At 47.5% G+C, this 17122-nt stretch overlaps 1 protein-coding gene across 1 annotated transcript in view; it reads right to left on the reverse strand.

Annotated features, from left to right (window-relative positions):
* LOC122931738 (tyrosinase-like) overlaps window positions 1–17122 on the reverse strand; it is a 112207-nt gene that overhangs the window by 59299 nt on the left and 35786 nt on the right. The window lies entirely within an intron of this gene.

Raw genomic sequence — 17122 nt, forward strand, 5'->3', positions numbered from 1 at the left:
TTCGCTCAATTCTATCCATAACCTACTAAAGGGGCCCCATGACACTTATTTAGAGTTTAGCAACAAGTTGTCCCATGCCCTCGACCAGTGGACCCGTGGGCCCTGGACCAGTGGACCCATGGCTGTGGCGTAGAGACTTTTGAGGACCTCCGCCAGCTATTTCTGAAGGAGCAGTTTTTGGAAATTTGTCCAGTAGGAACTAGGAAGTGGGTGATGGATCGAGAACCCCAAACATTAGAGGAGGCAGCCTGCCTTGCAGATAGGTATATGGAAAGTCGATCTGCAACACAGAAGGCCTGCACGAACCACGAACACCAGCCAAGGTAACTGACCGCACAACCGAGGGGGGCTTGCACCCAACTTCTACAGGCCTCCTGTAAACTATCTGCAATGGCTCCTGCTGGCTCAAGAAATTGTTATAAATGTGGCTCCTTAGGGTTAGGGTGCCACCTATCACTAGAGCTCCAGTGGCACACCCTATTGCTTCAGTCAGTACGGAAGGGATGGCAACAGGTTGAGAATGTATTCCATACCAGAGGATGCCAATGGGATGTCCAATGGACTACAGAGCATGGGAGACTCTGAGTATTTGGTGATGCAAATCCACTGGACTCACACTGAAGAGGAGAAATCACATATTCCCAGTAAAGGTGAATGGATGACCAGCTGAAGGATTTAATGAACCTTCATCCCTCTGGTAGAACCCCATGTGGTCACCTTGGATAAAAAAAATCCTGGGACAGAAAGCCAAGATAGTGTTGGCTGGAGAGAGACATGAAATGCCAGTTGCCGAGGTGACTCTGGACTGGGGTGAAGGACCCATCAACCACACTGTAGGTGTAATGGACAATCTACCTGCGGACATACTGCTGGGAAATGATGTTTAGGACATCTACTGCAGCATTACCAGGAGACAGGCACGGCTCACAGGAGGGCATCCATCGGTCCCCAATCGCAACCAGAGAAGCCGCTGAATGAGCCTATAAATACCCTAATAGCATTATAGATGGCTGTAGAACAAATGTGAACCTCACATATATTGGAGCTCAGCCCAGGACCCTCCAAGATGGTTCACTCAGGGTGCAGCAGCTACACCCATCCTTCATTCAAAGACCTATTGGGCTGACACCACAATGTATCTACCCACCATCCCTTGTGCAGCTAAGTGTGGTCATTCCAATCTGACTACCTCCATATATTGACTATAATTCTGCCCATCGCACCACAGATGCCTATGGACAGTATCCCTGTGCAGCCCTACCTGCCACTGGCTACATGGTGCCACCACAAGGACCTTTCACAGCAATGTAGAAATATTATTGTGACAGGGACTACAGACTAATCAATTGTAGATACCTCCAGGCTCCCCCTGTTTAGGGGTCGTCCAGAGGTCCACTATTTGGGGGGAAGGTGTGTCACTATTGACTGTCATATCTGGTTAATGTGCTTCTTTTATTAGTCAGTGTGTTGTATTAGATATTGTGTTTGGAGTTATGGTCTTCACTAGTGTTGAGCAAGCACGCTCAGCTAAACACCAGTTCGGCCGAATACCTTGTGTGCTCGAGTCAATGTATTTAAATCCAATTTAGCCTCTATTTCTGAAAAGCTTCTGCCAGGATTTGAACTCGCAACCTTCTACATTAGCGGCAAGGACTTTAACCACTCAGTTATAAAGCTGAATGATAAACTATGTCAGAATAACCTCATAGTAGTTTGTCATGTAGTAAGTATTCCTATACAGCAGAAGTATCATTTCATATTTTAGTGCAGGTTAACATGTAGCTGTATAGTGTAGTGGCTAAGGTTCTTGGCTCTAATGTAGGAGGCTGTGAGTTCAAATCTCAGCAGACACTTTTCAGAAATAGAGGCTAAATTTAATTTAAACATATATACTGCCTGTCCCCCCCCAAAAAAGGTCACATACGCTAATATTTAGTTGGACCGCCTTTAGCTTTGATTATGGCACACATTCGCTGTGGCATTGTTTCGATAAGCTTCTGCAATATTACAATATTTATTTCCATCCAGTGTTGCATAAATTTTTAACCAGGATTTTGCATTCAATGGGGTTAAGGTCTGGACTCTGTGGTGGCCAATCCATGTGTGAAAATGATGTCTCATGCTCCCTGAACCACTCTTTCACAATTTGAGCCCGATGAATCCTGGTATTGTCATCTTGGAATATGTCTGTGCCATCAGGGAAGAAAAAATCCATTGATGGAATAACCTGGTCCTTCAGTATGTTCAGGTAGTCAGCTGACCTCATTTTTGGAGCACATACTGTTGCTGAACCTAGACCTGACCAACTGCAACCCCAGATCATAGCACTGCCCCCACAGGCTTGTACAGTAGGCACTAGGCATGATGGGTGCATCACTTCATCTGCCTCTCTTCTTACCCTGATGCGCCCATCACTCTAGAACAGGGTAAATCTGGACTCATCAGACCACATGACCTTCTTCCATTGCTCCAGAGTCCAATCTTTATGCTCCCTAGCAAATTGAAGCCTTTATTTTTCAGTTTTGCCTCACTGATTAGTGGTTTTCTTGCAGCTACACAGCTGTTCAGTCCCAATCCCTTGAGTTCCCTTCACATTGTGCATGTGGAAATGCTCTTACTTTCACTATTAAACATAGCCCTGAGTTCTACTGTTTTTCTTCGATTTGATTACACCAAACGTTTAAGTGATTGACGATCACAATCATTCAGGATTTTTTTCCAGCCACATTTCTTCCTGGAATACGATGGGTCCCCACTATCCTTCCAGTTTTTAATAATGCATTGCACAGTTGCCTTAACCCTTAAACCAATTTTAGTAGTTTCTGCAATATCCCTAGATGTTTTCTCTGCTTGATGCATGCCAATGATTTGACCCTTCTCAAACAGACTAACCTCTTTTCCACGACCACGAGAAGAGTCTTTCGACATGGTTATTTAAGAAATGAGAAGCAACTCATTGCACCAGTTGGGGTTAAATAACTTGTTGCCAGCTGAAAGATAACCGCCCATGCAGTAATTATCCAATAGGAGGCTCATAACAATTTGCTTAGTTAAATCCAGGTGGTGACTTTTTTTTGGGGACAGGCAGTGTATATAAAAGTTTTTAGCCATAAGATATTTACATCAGTAGTAGTTTCCCACATATTATGCATTCATATATATTTTAGAAGTATGATTTATTTATATATATATATATATATATATATATATATATATATATATATAGTTAGTAATTACACATTTATTTTGTGCCATACATTTTTTACAATTACTAAAAAAAATATATAGATTTAATGTAGCCTCTATTTCTGAAATGTTTCTGCTGGGATTTGAACACACAACATTCTACATTAGAGCAAAGAACTTTAACCACTACGCTATACAGCTACATGTTAACCTGCACAGAAATATGAAATGATACTTCTGCTGTATAGGAATACTTACTACATGACAAACTACTATGAGGTTTTTCTGACTTAGTTTATCATTCAGCTTTATAACTGAGTGGTAAAGTCCTTTCCTCGAATGTAGAAGGTTGTGAGTTCAAATCCTGACATAAACTTTTCAGAAATAGAGTCTAAATTAGATTTAAATACACTGGGTGTCCCCAAGAACTGACTCCATATATGGACATAGCTATATATGAAGTCAGAGCAGGGATTCCCTTACTGTACAGCGATCTTCTGAATAGACCTCAGTGGGACCTGGTACCCTCCCCTCTTCAGAGCAGGGGGTGCCTGGTTTAATGCTCAATTTCTCCCATTGACTTCCATTGTGCTCGGGTGTTCTGTAGAGCACACGAGCATTGCAAAGTGTTCTATCAGAGTACCCGAGCAAACACTAATCTTCACATCTCCCTAGTACCAGAGATAAGAGTATGCTGATGACTAGAGATAAGCAAATTTGTAAAAAATTTGGCTAGACCTGAATTTATTTGTGGCGAATCGCGTTAAAAAACGTATATTTCCTGTCTGCAAAGAGCCTTTATAGTGGTGCAGAAAACTGTGCCTTGCAGTAACATGGGAGTCTGCTATGGTAGTCAAATAATACTGTGAGTCCGTGTGACATGCAGATGACCGGCGTTGCTCTTAGAATCACTGCACACTTCACTTATTTGGGCAGTCACGGGGCCAAAACTGACAAAATAATTCAAGTATGAACTGAGCCTTACAGGTTGATGTTAGCCCAAGAAGAAGCGCATTCCTTTTACACCGTTGTCAGCTTATTCCACATAGATATGTGTACAGAACTTGTTCTATTAAACGCTTATACAAGTAGAGCCCCCCTGACAGAGTGGAGAGGGTGTCAGCAGTAAGTTTGTGTTGACGTCACAGATTATTTTGCCCTTCCTCTGATCCATCAGAACAATAATCCCCAAAATACGGATCCTGTCTGTCTGTGGAGCATCCGCAGTGGATAAACAGAGTGGATAAACAGAGATGACACATAAACTGAATATTTGCATGTCTTCTGTGTTTTGTATCCACTCCTGCTTTTGGCTACTAAATCATAAGCCAATTATGATGGGACCATACAGGCCTTACAGCTGCTATGCAGACAAGATCCGTTGTGCGTCTCCTTTTTACTTCCTTCTGACAGATCAGAAGAAGGGTCAAATAACTTATGATGTCAGCCAAGTCAAAAAGGCTAAATAGTGGCCCAATTACAGTTTGGAGGAGGGAGCAGCATCAGAAGACCACAGAATGGCAAGGTGACATATTGTGGAGGTGGCAGCAGCATCAGGCGACCACATAGTGGCAAGGTGACATAGTGTGCAGGTGGCAGCAGCATCAGGAGGCCACAGAGTGACACAATGACAGAGCGTGGAGGTGGCAGCAGAATCAGGGGAGGCCACAGACAGGCACAATGACAGTGTGGAGGTGGCAGCAGCATTAGGAGACCATAGAGTTACTCGGTGACAGAGTGGGGAGGTGGGTGGCAATACCACTACCAGCTGAAGATGGTGGGTGAAAGAAGGAGCACTTGACATCTGATATGTGGCATCAGGCGGGTGGCAGCATCCGAATAATAGCTGAGGCAGGTAGCCAGAAGAAACCGATCTCTTTTGTCAAAGTGTTGGTGTGGCACCATGGATGATCTAGTCTGGTGCATCAGGCATTAGTGGGAGGAAATCCTGGCTGATCCATGCCTGATTCATCTTGACAAAGGTCAGTCTCTCCACATTTAGGGTGGACAGGCGAGTTGTCCTTGGGGTAACTATGGCCCCCGCCGCACTAAACACCTGCTCTGATGCCACACTACTAGTTGGGTAGGACAGCTTTTCCAGGGCAAACTCGGACAGTTGTGGCCACAAATCCAGTTTGGCTGCCCAGTAGTCCAGCGAATGGCAGGATGCTGTCCAAGTATGCCACCACCTGTTGGTTCAGGTTCTGCTCCAGGTCTAGATGCTGCTGCTGGTCAGTAGTTTCTTCACTAGGGGGGTGAAGAAAGCTGCTCATCAGCGACTCTAGACTCAAGTTGCTGCTGATGGAGCTGGAATTGCTCCTACCCCCCTCCCTGCCACAGCAGCCATGGCAGAGGGCCCCTCTGGTCAGACCTGTGAGAAAATGGACGATGGTGCAGATAGGCAGCGGCTAACTGACTACATAGGATGTCTCTATAGTAGTTCCGTTTGTCCTCTCTCTCAGCAGGTGTAAAAAATGCCCCCCTTTTGGACCAGTAGCGAGGGTCCAACAAGGTGGAGAGCCAGAAGTCATCCCATCTGCCGAATGGTGACAATTCAGCTGTCATTATGCAAGCAAGTTAGCATGCATCGGGCCATTTTTGCAAGCGACTTGGAGGGACTCCCTGCCTCCATCTCCAATGCATACTGCCACGGTTTATCTGGGTCCTCTGCCTCGTCTTCCTCATCGCCCTGTAGCTCCTCTGGCTGCTCCTGCTCCTCCTCTCCTGTCAGGGGCTCATATGGCCATTAGATCTAGGCGCACATCTCCAGTCCCCTGACCAGCCAGATTTACCAGCATCTGTTCCAGGAAATGAAGCAGTGGAATGACATTGTTCATCCCGTAGTCCTGGCGACTGACAAATAACGTGGCCTCCTCAAAGGGCCTTAGCAAACGGCAGGTGTCACGCATGAGCTGCCACTGGCTGACATCGAAGTTACACAGGGGAGTACTCCTGTCCGCTTGGATCATTAAGAAATCGCTTATAGCCTTTCTCTGTTCATATAGTCGGTCCGACATATGGAGGGTGGAATTTCAACGGGTGGAAACGTTTCATATCAGCCTTTGTTGGGGGATGCCGTTCTGCCGCTGCAGCTCAAGGAGGTCGTGCTTTGCGGTGTATTCTGAAGTGCATGCAAAATTTCCTGGACATTTTTAGGATATCTTGCACATGGCTCAGCCCTTCTTGACACTGTTCCGACACAATGTTCTTCCCGTTGTCGGTCACCATAGTTCCGATTTTTAGTTGTCGCGGAGAAAGCCAGGATTCGATTTCTTGATGAAGGACACCGAGCAGTTCCTCCCCTGTGTGACTCACCAAGGCAAACGAGGTGCAGAACAGCCTGACACCGCTGTGCCCTGCTCATGTGGTATGCTGGAGGGCCACTGTGAATTGTCCCTGCAGTGAAGGATGAGGAGGCAGAGGCGGACATTGCCATAGGAGCAACGGCGTGAGAACGTGGAGGCGAAAGCGGCTTGACCTGGCCAAGTTTCGGGTGTGGCTGTGCAGGAACCACATTCACCCAGTTGGCCATAACGGACATGTATTGTCCCTGACTGTAGTTACAGCTCCACATGTCAACGCTGCCGTGCACTTTGGCAGACACTGACAGGCTCAAGGACTGGCCCACCTTCTGTTCTACATGTGTGTGTGCATGGCTGGTACTGCCTTTTTGGCAAAGAAATGACAGCTTGGGACTCTCCACCTCGGCTTGGCACAAGCCATCAGTTCTCCGAAAGGTGCAGAGTCCACCACTTGGAAAGGGGGGGACTGCAGCACCAGCAACTGGAACAGGAGCACATTCAGCTTCTGCGCCGTTGGATGAGTGCACGCATACTGCTGTCTCTTAGCAATCGCTTCGGTGATTGATTGATGACGGAATGACTGATGACAAGTAGAAGGAGGAGGAGCAGTAGCATCAGGAGCAGCAGATGATGGGAAGGACAGACAGCTCCTTTTGACTGAGGTGGTGAAGCCTTGACTGCCTAAAATTGGGTACGTGCCACTGGATGATGCAGTGGTTGCTGTGGCAGGCTGGATCACCACATCAGAGCCACGGTTCTCCCAGGCCACTTGCTGACTATGGTGACACTGCATATGTTGACGCAGGGCCGTGGTGCCAACATTGACACCCTGGCCATGCTTTACCTTCTGCCCACAGATTCTATATATGTCCATGTTCACCTCCTCCAGCTGCTTAACAAAAAACTGCCACACAGCCGAGTAGGGTTTTTTTACCTCCAACACTACGGTACCCTCTTCTCCCGACTATGAAGCCCCTTCGTCACCCGGATCCCAAGTGCAAGCAGCTACATCATCCTCATCGAGTACTGTCTGCACCTCACTGAAGTCCTCCTCAACGGTCTCTGGGTCAGGAACCTGACCGCTTGCAACACCTGCTCCCGCGCCATTCTCGTCATCACTACTTGCCCACCTAGTGGAGGAAGTGGCGGATGTCTCTATACATCTTGGCTTGCCAGTAGCTGCTGACTGTCTTCTAGTAGCTTGTCTTCTAGTAGCTCGTCCTCGCTATATAGTGGAGATGAGCCCACAGCATATAATACTTCTCGCGGTGAGGGAAAAGAAAAGGACAGAGGCAGGTTGAGAATAAGTGAGGGCACAGGGCCTGCTCCCGGGCCATGCCAGCTAAGGATTGTGTCTAACGAACCCACGACTCTTTGCTGGAGGCATCTGATGTTACTTGAGATGAAGTCGAAGATAGAGTCAACCATTTAACCACTTAAGGACCACAGGTTTATACCCCCCTAGTGACCAGGCCCTTTTTTACAAATCGGCACTCCACAACTTTAGCGGTTTATTGCTCGGTCATGCAACTTACCACCCAAATGAATTTTACCTCCTTTTCTTCTCACTAATGGAGCTTTCATTTGGTGGGATTTCATTGCTGCTGACATTTTTTCTTTTTTTGTTATTAATCAAAATTTAACGATTTTTTTGCAAAAAAATGTCATTTTTCACTTTCAGTTGTAAAATTTTGCAAAAAAAACGACATCCATATATAAATTTTTCGCTAAATTTTTTGTTATACATGTCTTTGATTAAAAAAAAATGTTTGGGTAAAAAAAAAATGGTTTGGGTAAAAGTTATAGCGTTTACAAACTATGGTACAAAAATGTGAATTTCCGCTTTTTGAAGCAGCTCTGACTTTCTGAGCACCTGTCATGTTTCCTGAGGTTCTACAATGCCCAAACAGTAGAAAAACCCCACAAATGACCCCATTTCGGAAAGTAGACACCCTGAGGTATTCGCTGATGGGCATAGTGAGTTCATAGAACTTTTTGTTTTTTGTCACAAGTTAGCGGAAAATGATGATTTATTATAATTTTTTTTTTTTTCTTACAAAGTCTCATATTCCACTAACTTGTGACAAAAAATAAAAACTTCCATGAACTCACTATGCCCATCACGAAATACCTTGGGGTGTCTTCTTTCCAAAATGGGGTCACTTGTGGGGTAGTTATACTGCCCTGGCAATTTAGGGGCCCAAATGTGTGAGAAGAACTTTGCAATCGAAATGTGTAAAAAATGGCCTGTGAAATCCTAAAGATGCACTTTGGAATATGTGCCCCTTTGCCCACCTAGGCTGCAAAAAAGTGTCACACATCTGGTATCGCCGTACTCAGGAGAAGTTGGGGAATGTGTTTTGGGGTGTCATTTTACATATACCCATGCTAGTTGAGAGAAATATCTTGGCAAAAGACAACTTTTCCCATTTTTTTATACACAGTTGGCATTTGACCAAGATATTTATATCACCCAGCATGGGTATATGTAAAATGACACCCCAAAACACATTGCCAAACTTCTCCTGAGTACGGCGATACCAGATGTGTGACACTTTTTTGCAGCCTAGGTGGGCAAAGGGGCCCACATTCCAAAGAACACCTTTAGGATTTCACCGGCCATTTTTTACAGATTTTGATTTCAAACTACTTCGCACACATTAGGGCCCCTAAATTGCCAGGGCAGTATAACTACCCCACAAGTGACCCCATTTTGGAAAGAAGACACCCCAAGGTATTCCGTGAGGGGCACTGCGAGTTACTGGAATTTTTATTTTTTTGTCACAAGTTAGTGGAATATGAGACTTTGTAAGGGGAAAAAAAAAATAAAAAATCATAATTTTTTGCTAACTTGTGACAAAAAATAAAAAATTCTAGGAACTCGCCGTGCCCCTCACGGAATACCTTGGGGTGTCTTCTTTCCAAAATGGGGTCACTTGTGGGGTAGTTATACTGCCCTGGCAATTTAGGGGCCCAAATGTGTGGTAAGTAGTTTGAAATCAAAATGTGTAAAAAAGGACCTGTGAAAATTTTTTATACACAGTTGGCATTTGACCAAGATATTTATATCACCCAGCATGGGTATATGTAAAATGACACCCCAAAACACATTGCCCAACTTCTCCTGAGTACGGCGATACCACATGTGTGACACTTTTTTGCAGCCTAGATGCGCAAAGCGGCCCAAATTCCTTTTAGGAGGGCATTTTTAGACATTTGGATCCCAGACTTCTTCTCACGCTTTCGGGCCCCTAAAAAGCCAGGGCAGTATAAATACCCCACATGTGACCCCACTTTGGAAAGAAGACACCCTAAGGTATTCCGTGAGGGGCATGGCGAGTTCCTAGAATTTTTTTTTTTGGCACAAGTTAGCGGAAATTTATTTTTTTTGTATTTTCTCACAAAGTCTCCCTTTCTGCTTGGGACAAAAATTTCAATCTTTCATGGACTCAATATGCCCCTCACGGAATACCTTGGGGTGTCTTCTTTCCAAAATGGGGTCACATGTGGGGTACTTATACTGCCCTGGCATTTTAGGGGCCCTACAGCGTCAGAAGAAGTCTGGAATATAAATGTCTAAAAAAATTTACGCATTTGGATTCCGTGAGGGGTATGGTGAGTTCATGTGAGATTTTATTTTTTGACACAAGTTAGTGGAATATGAGACTTAGTAAGAAAAAACAAAAACAAACAAAAAATTTCCGCTAACTTGTGCCCAAAAAAATGTCTACATGGAGCCTTACAGGGGGTGATCAATGACAGGGGGGTGATCAGGGAATCTATATGGGGTGATCACCCCCTGTCATTGATCACACCCCTGTCATTGATCACCCCCCTGTAAGGCTCCATTCAGACATCCGTATGATTTTTTACGGATCCACGGATACATGGATCGGATCCGCAAAACACATGCGGACGTCTGAATGGAGCCTTACAGGGGGGTGATCACCCATATAGACTCCCTGATCACCTTCGTCATTGATCACCCCCCTGTAAGGCTCCATTCAGACGTCCGTATGATTTTTTACGGATCCACGGATACATGGATCGGATCCGCAAAACACATGCGAACGTCTGAATGGAGCCTTACAGGGGGGTGATCAATGACAGAGGGGTGATCACCCATATAGACTCCCTGATCACCTTCGTCATTGATCACCCCCCTGTAAGGCTCCATTCAGACGTCCGTATGATTTTTACGGATCCACGGATACATGGATCGGATCCGCAAAACACATGCAGACGTCTGAATGGAGCCTTACAGGGGGGTGATCAATGACAGAGGGGTGATCACCCATATAGACTCCCTGATCACCTTCGTCATTGATCACCCCCCTGTAAGGCTCCATTCAGACGTCCGCATGTGTTTTGCGGATCCGATCCATGTATCCGTTGATCCGTAAAAAATCATACGGACGTCTGAATGGAGCCTTACAGGGGGGTGATCAATGACAGGGGGTGATCAGGGAGTGTATATGGGGTGATCACCCCCCTGTCATTGATCACCCCCCTGTCACTGATCACCCCCCTGTAAGGCTCCATTCAGACGTCCGTATGTGTTTTGCGGATCCGATCCATGTATCCGTGGATCCGTAAAAATCATACGGACGTCTGAATGGAGCCTTACAGGGGGGTGATCAATGACAGGGGGTGATCAGGAAGTCTATATGGGTGATCACCCCTCTGTCATTGATCACCCCCCTGTAAGGCTCCATTCAGACGTCCGTATGTGTTTTGCGGATCCGATCCATGTATCCGTGGATCCGTAAAAATCATACGGACGTCTGAATGGAGCCTTACAGGGGGGTGATCAATGACGGAGGTGATCAGGGAGTCTATATGGGTGATCACTCCTCTGTAATTGATCACCCCCCTGTAAGGCTCCATTCAGACGTCCGCATGTGGTTTGCGGATCCGATCCATGTATCAGTGGATCTGTAAAAATCATACGGACGTCTGAATGGAGCCTTACAGGGGGGTGATCAATGACAGGGAAGTGATCAGGAAGTCTATATGCATGATCACCCCCTTGTCATTGATCACCCCCCTTTAAGTCTCCATTCAGACGTCCGTATGCGTTTTGCGGATCCGATCCATGTATCCGTGGATCCGTAAAAATCATACGGACCTCTGAATGGAGCCTTACAGGGGGGTGATCAATGACAGGGGGGTGATCAATGACAGGGGGGTGATCAGGGAGTCTATATGGGCTGATCAGTGGTTTATAAAGGGTTAATAAGTGACAGGGGGGGGTGTAGTGTAGTGGTGTTTGGTGCTACTTTACTGAGCTGCCTGAGTCCTCTGGTGGTCGATCCTAACAAAAGGGACACCAGAGGACCAGGTAGCAGGTATATTAGACGCTGTTATCAAAACAGCATCTAATATGCCTGTTAGGGGTTAAAAAAATCACATCTCCAGCCTGCCAGCGAACGATCGCCGCTGGCAGGCTGGAGATCCACTCTCTTACCTCCCGTTCCTGTGAACGCGCACGTCTGCGTGCGCGCGTTCACAGGAAATCTCGGCTCACGCGAGATGACGCCTATTGCCGTTAGCGTAGCCTGGGAGAGCCGCCGCGATGACGCCTTTCGGCGTTAGCGTAGCGCTAAGTGGTTAAGAACCGCTAGGTTGCTGGTCAAGACACGACCGCTAGCTGACATTGGGATCTCAGGCCTCTCGAAGTGACCTCTGCTGCCACGGCCCCTTACTCTGCTGCGACCTCTGCCTGTGTCAGAAACATTAAGGCCTCTGGCCTTTCCCTGTGCAGGGCCTGGCAAATTCTCTGTCTGACATACTGTTAGATCAATTAAATAAATAAAAAGGTAATTAAAATACCCCAAAAAAGTCAATTTTCTCACTTCACCACACAAAGCCCCCCCCCCCCCCCCCCCACTAATACACGGAAAAAGGGCTTTAGAACATAAAACTGCACCAGTGAACGGAATATATTTTACTTTTGCCACTAATACACAACAAAAAGGGCTGTAATATCCGCACTTCACCACACAACTGCTAATAAGCCCTTTTTTCCCACTAATACAAGCCAAAAGAAATGCTTTAGAACATAAAACTGCACCGCACAAGGGCAAATAAGACGTAGAAACATCTCCCTGTAATAAACCTGTTAATGCTGGTATCACAGAGCACCTGCACCCTAATAACAAGAACGGTTTACTGGAATTACAGAGCTGTATGATGGCAATGTGGATCCGCAGTCAGTGCAGCAAGGTGTAATAGGATTGTTCCTATTCCCCCAGGATGTAACCTCCCCTAATGAACCTTGTTCTAAATGATGTGGATGATTCCTCCCTGTCCTTTCCCTGCACCTTGAATAATCTTTCCCTGCACTTGTAAATCGTTTATTTAGCACAATGAAGTCTTTCCTTGCACTGTCCCTAGCGCCTGCTGACGTCTCTCCCTGCACCAAGTAGACTGGAAAATGGCAGAATCCAAGATGGCTGAGGCTATTTATAGGGCTGTGACATCACAGGGCTGGCTGGCTGCTGATTGGCTGCATGCATGGCATTGTGGGTGATCCCGCCTTCCCAGAGTTCCTTGCTCCATGTCCTCACACGTGCAGCAGCCATTTTGGGAAAAAATGTGATTCGTTACCACGAAGCGTGAGGAAATTCAGATTTGGTGCGAATCGAATTCCATTTCGTCTGCTTCGATTCTCTCATCTCTACTAATGACCTCTGTGACTCTCAGCCGATGTTAGGTTTGGGATCTGTACACTTTTACAGGGGTCTTAGTGGTCTGGCTGTGCGTCAAAGCATTCCTCTCCATGGGGGTTGGGAACCTCACCCCTGCTAGTGATAATAGGGATATCTCTGAGACTAGGGGTAGTAGTCAGATATTGGGGGTAGTGATCCCTGGCCTCTGCTAGTGATTGTACAGACAGGGGAGGGGGGGATGTGTTTCTGGATATCTCTGAGACTGGGGGTAGTAGTCAGATATTGGGGGTAGTGATCCCTGGCCTCTGCTAGTGATTGTACAGACAGGGGAGGGGGGGATGTGTTTCTGGATATCTCTGAGACTGGGGGTAGTAGTCAGATATTTGGGGTAGTGATCCCTGGCCTCTGCTAGTGATTGTACAGACAGGGGAGGGGGGGATGTGTTTCTGGATATCTCTGAGACTAGGGGTAGTAGTCAGATATTGGGGGTAGTGATCCCTGGCCTCTGCTAGTGATAGTACAGACAGGGGAGGGGGGATGTGTTTCTGGATATCTCTGAGACTAGGGGTAGTAGTCAGATATTTGGGGTAGTGATCCCTGGCCTCTGCTAGTGATTGTACAGACAGGGGAGGGGGGGGGGGATGTGTTTCTGGATATCTCTGAGACTAGGGGTAGTAGTCAGATATTTGGGGTAGTGATTGTACAGACAGGGGAGGGGGGATGTGTTTCTGGATATCTCTGAGACTAGGGGTAGTAGTCAGATATTTGGGGTAGTGATCCCTGGCCTCTGCTAGTGATTGTACAGACAGGGGAGGGGGGGGGGATGTGTTTCTGGATATCTCTGAAACTAGGGGTAGTAGTCAGATATTTGGGGTAGTGATCCCTGGCCTCTGCTAGTGATTGTACAGACAGGGGAGGGGGGGGGGGGATGTGTTTCTGGATATCTCTGAGACTAGGGGTAGTAGTCAGATATTTGGGGTAGTGATTGTACAGACAGGGGAGGGGGGATGTGTTTCTGGATATCTCTGAGACTAGGGGTAGTAGTCAGATATTTGGGGTAGTGATCCCTGGCCTCTGCTAGTGATTGTACAGACAGGGGAGGGGGGGGATGTGTTTCTGGATATCTCTGAGACTAGGGGTAGTAGTCAGATATTGGGGGTAGTGATCCCTGGCCTCTGCTAGTGATTGTACAGACAGGGGAGGGGGGGGATGTGTTTCTGGATATCTCTGAAACTAGGGGTAGTAGTCAGATATTTGGGGTAGTGATCCCTGGCCTCTGCTAGTGATTGTACAGACAGGGGAGGGGGGGGGGATGTGTTTCTGGATATCTCTGAGACTAGGGGTAGTAGTCAGATATTTGGGGTAGTGATCCCTGGCCTCTGCTAGTGATAGTACAAACATTGGAGGGGGGGATGTGTTTCTGGATATCTCTGAGACTGGGGGTAGTAGTCAGATATTGGGGGTAGTGATCCCTGACCCCTGCTAGTGATTGTACAGACAGGGGAGGGGGGGGATGTGTTTCTGGATATCTCTGAGACTGGGGGTAGTAGTCAGATATTGGGGGTAGTGATCCCTGGCCTCTGCTAGTGATTGTACAGACAGGGGAGGGGGGGATGTGTTTCTGGATATCTCTGAGACTGGGGGTAGTAGTCAGATATTGGGGGTAGTGATCCCTGACCCCTGCTAGTCATAGTACAGACAGGGGAGGGGGGGGGATGTGTTTCTGGATATCTCTCACACTGGGGGTAGTAGTCAGATGTTGGGAAGCGTGAGAACAAGCTGAGGCATTCTCAACTTCTGGATTTTCTTTACTATGGGAACTTGGAACATCTGTAACTTTACCTGCAACTTCATGTGTGACCTCCAATAAACTGCTCACTGGTGACAACTCCTATCAATTTCGTGACAATACTCTTTTGGCTGCAGCGATTTGGAAGTGATTATTTGTAGCATGATTGAAATGTTCAGGTATCTCCTCAGCCTAACGCTTAATGACTTCAGTCAGGTATACTACATCTATTTGTGAATAGATGATAATTGCTAATAAACGAAAAATAATTAAAATAATAATTGATAAATTATAACAAGTAATTAAAAAATTGCCTGCCGACAGTGCTGTAGATAACAAGTGTGACAGAGATGAGTTAGGCCTCATGCACACAAACGTATTTTCTTTCCGTGTCCGTTCCGGGTTTTTTTGCGGACCATATACAGAACCATTCATTTCAATGGGTCCACAAAAAAAAACAGTAGTTACTCCGTGTGCAGTCCGTTTCCGTATGTCCTTATTTTCATTTCACAAAAAAGAACATTTATCAGCCGCATTACGGACAGGGATAGTACTGTTTTATTAGGGGCCAGCTGTTCCGTTCTGCAAAATACGGAATGCACGTGGACTTCATCCGTATTTTTTTGCGGACCACAAAATACATACGTCGTGTGCATGAGGCCTTAGTTGAGGTATTTCATTCAGCCTTCCTTTCACTTACCGCTTCATCTGATTGCCTGCTGCACCACCATTATCATTGCCTATTTAATTATTTATACACATTTGGTTATGTATCTTTAACCTTACTGTGTATGTAAACTAGAGAACTAACTCTACTCTGCTACTCTTGTAGCATTGTTTTATGTAGAGCAGGTTGACTCTGCCAGACCAGGCAGGGAATAGTGTGGAAGGATGAGGAGGAGCAGGCAGAGATACAAGGATGCTGAGGAATGGGCAGAGATGAAGGGATGCCAGGATGAGTGGTGCCAAGAGTAGAGGAGTAGAAATGGAGGGATGAGGAGAAGTTGACAGAGATGGAGGGAAGCGGAGGAGCGGGCAGAGATGGAGGGAAGCGGAGGAGCGGGAAGAGATGGAGGGAAGCGGAGGAGCGGGCAGAGATGGAGGGAAGCGGAGGAGCGGGCAGAGATGGAGGGAAGCGGAGGAGCGGGCAGAGATGGAGGGAAGCGGAGGAGCGGGCACAGATGGAAGGAAGTGGAAGAGTGGGCAGAGGTGGAGGGAAGCGGAGGAGCGGGAAGAGATGGAGGGAAGCGGAGGAGCGGGCAGAGATGGAGGGAAGTGGAGGAGCGGGAAGAGATGGAGGGATGCCAGGATGAGTGGTGCCAAGAGTAGAGGAGTAGAAATGGAGGGATGAGGAGAAGTTGACAGAGATGGAGGGAAGCGGAGGAGCGGGCAGAGATGGAGGGAAGCGGAGGAGCGGGCAGAGATGGAGGGAAGCGGAGGAGCGGGAAGAGATGGAAGGAAGTGGAGGAGCGGGCAGAGATGGAGGGAAGCGGAGGAGCGGGCAGAGATGGAGGGAAGCGGAGGAGCGGGCAGAGATGGAGGGAAGCGGAGGAGCAGGCAGAGATGGAGGGAAGCGGAGGAGCGGGAAGAGATGGAAGGAAGTGGAGGAGCGGGCAGAGATGGAGGGAAGCGGAGGAGCGGGCAGAGATGGAGGGAAGCCGAGGAGCGGGCACAGATGGAGGGAAGCCGAGGAGCGGGCAGAGATGGAGGGAAGCGGAGGAGCGGGCACAGATGGAAGGAAGCGGAGGAGCGGGCAGAGATGGAGGGAAGCGGAGGAGCGGGCAGAGATGGAAGGAAGCGGAGGAGCGGGCAGAGATGGAGGGAAGCGGAGGAGCGGGCAGAGATGGAAGGAAGTGGAGGAGCGGGCTGAGATGGAGGGAAGCGGAGGAGCGGGCAGAGATGGAGGGAAGCGGAGGAGCGGGCAGAGATGGAGGGAAGCGGAGGAGCGGGCAGAGATGGAAGGAAGTGGAGGAGCGGGCTGAGATGGAGGGAAGCGGAGGAGCGGGCAGAGATGGAGGGATGCTGAGGATTGGGCAGAGGTGGAAGGATGCGGAGAGGTGCCGTACCAGAAAGAGCAGGGCAGGGACTGATGGATATGGGGAATATCTGTGCTGGGAGGATCATGCAGAAATGGTCATGCAGAAAAGGTGGGGAGGTGCAGGCAGAGATGGAGA

The sequence above is a fragment of the Bufo gargarizans genome, chromosome 3 (assembly GCF_014858855.1).
Source record: "Bufo gargarizans isolate SCDJY-AF-19 chromosome 3, ASM1485885v1, whole genome shotgun sequence".
NCBI lineage: Eukaryota > Metazoa > Chordata > Amphibia > Anura > Bufonidae > Bufo > Bufo gargarizans.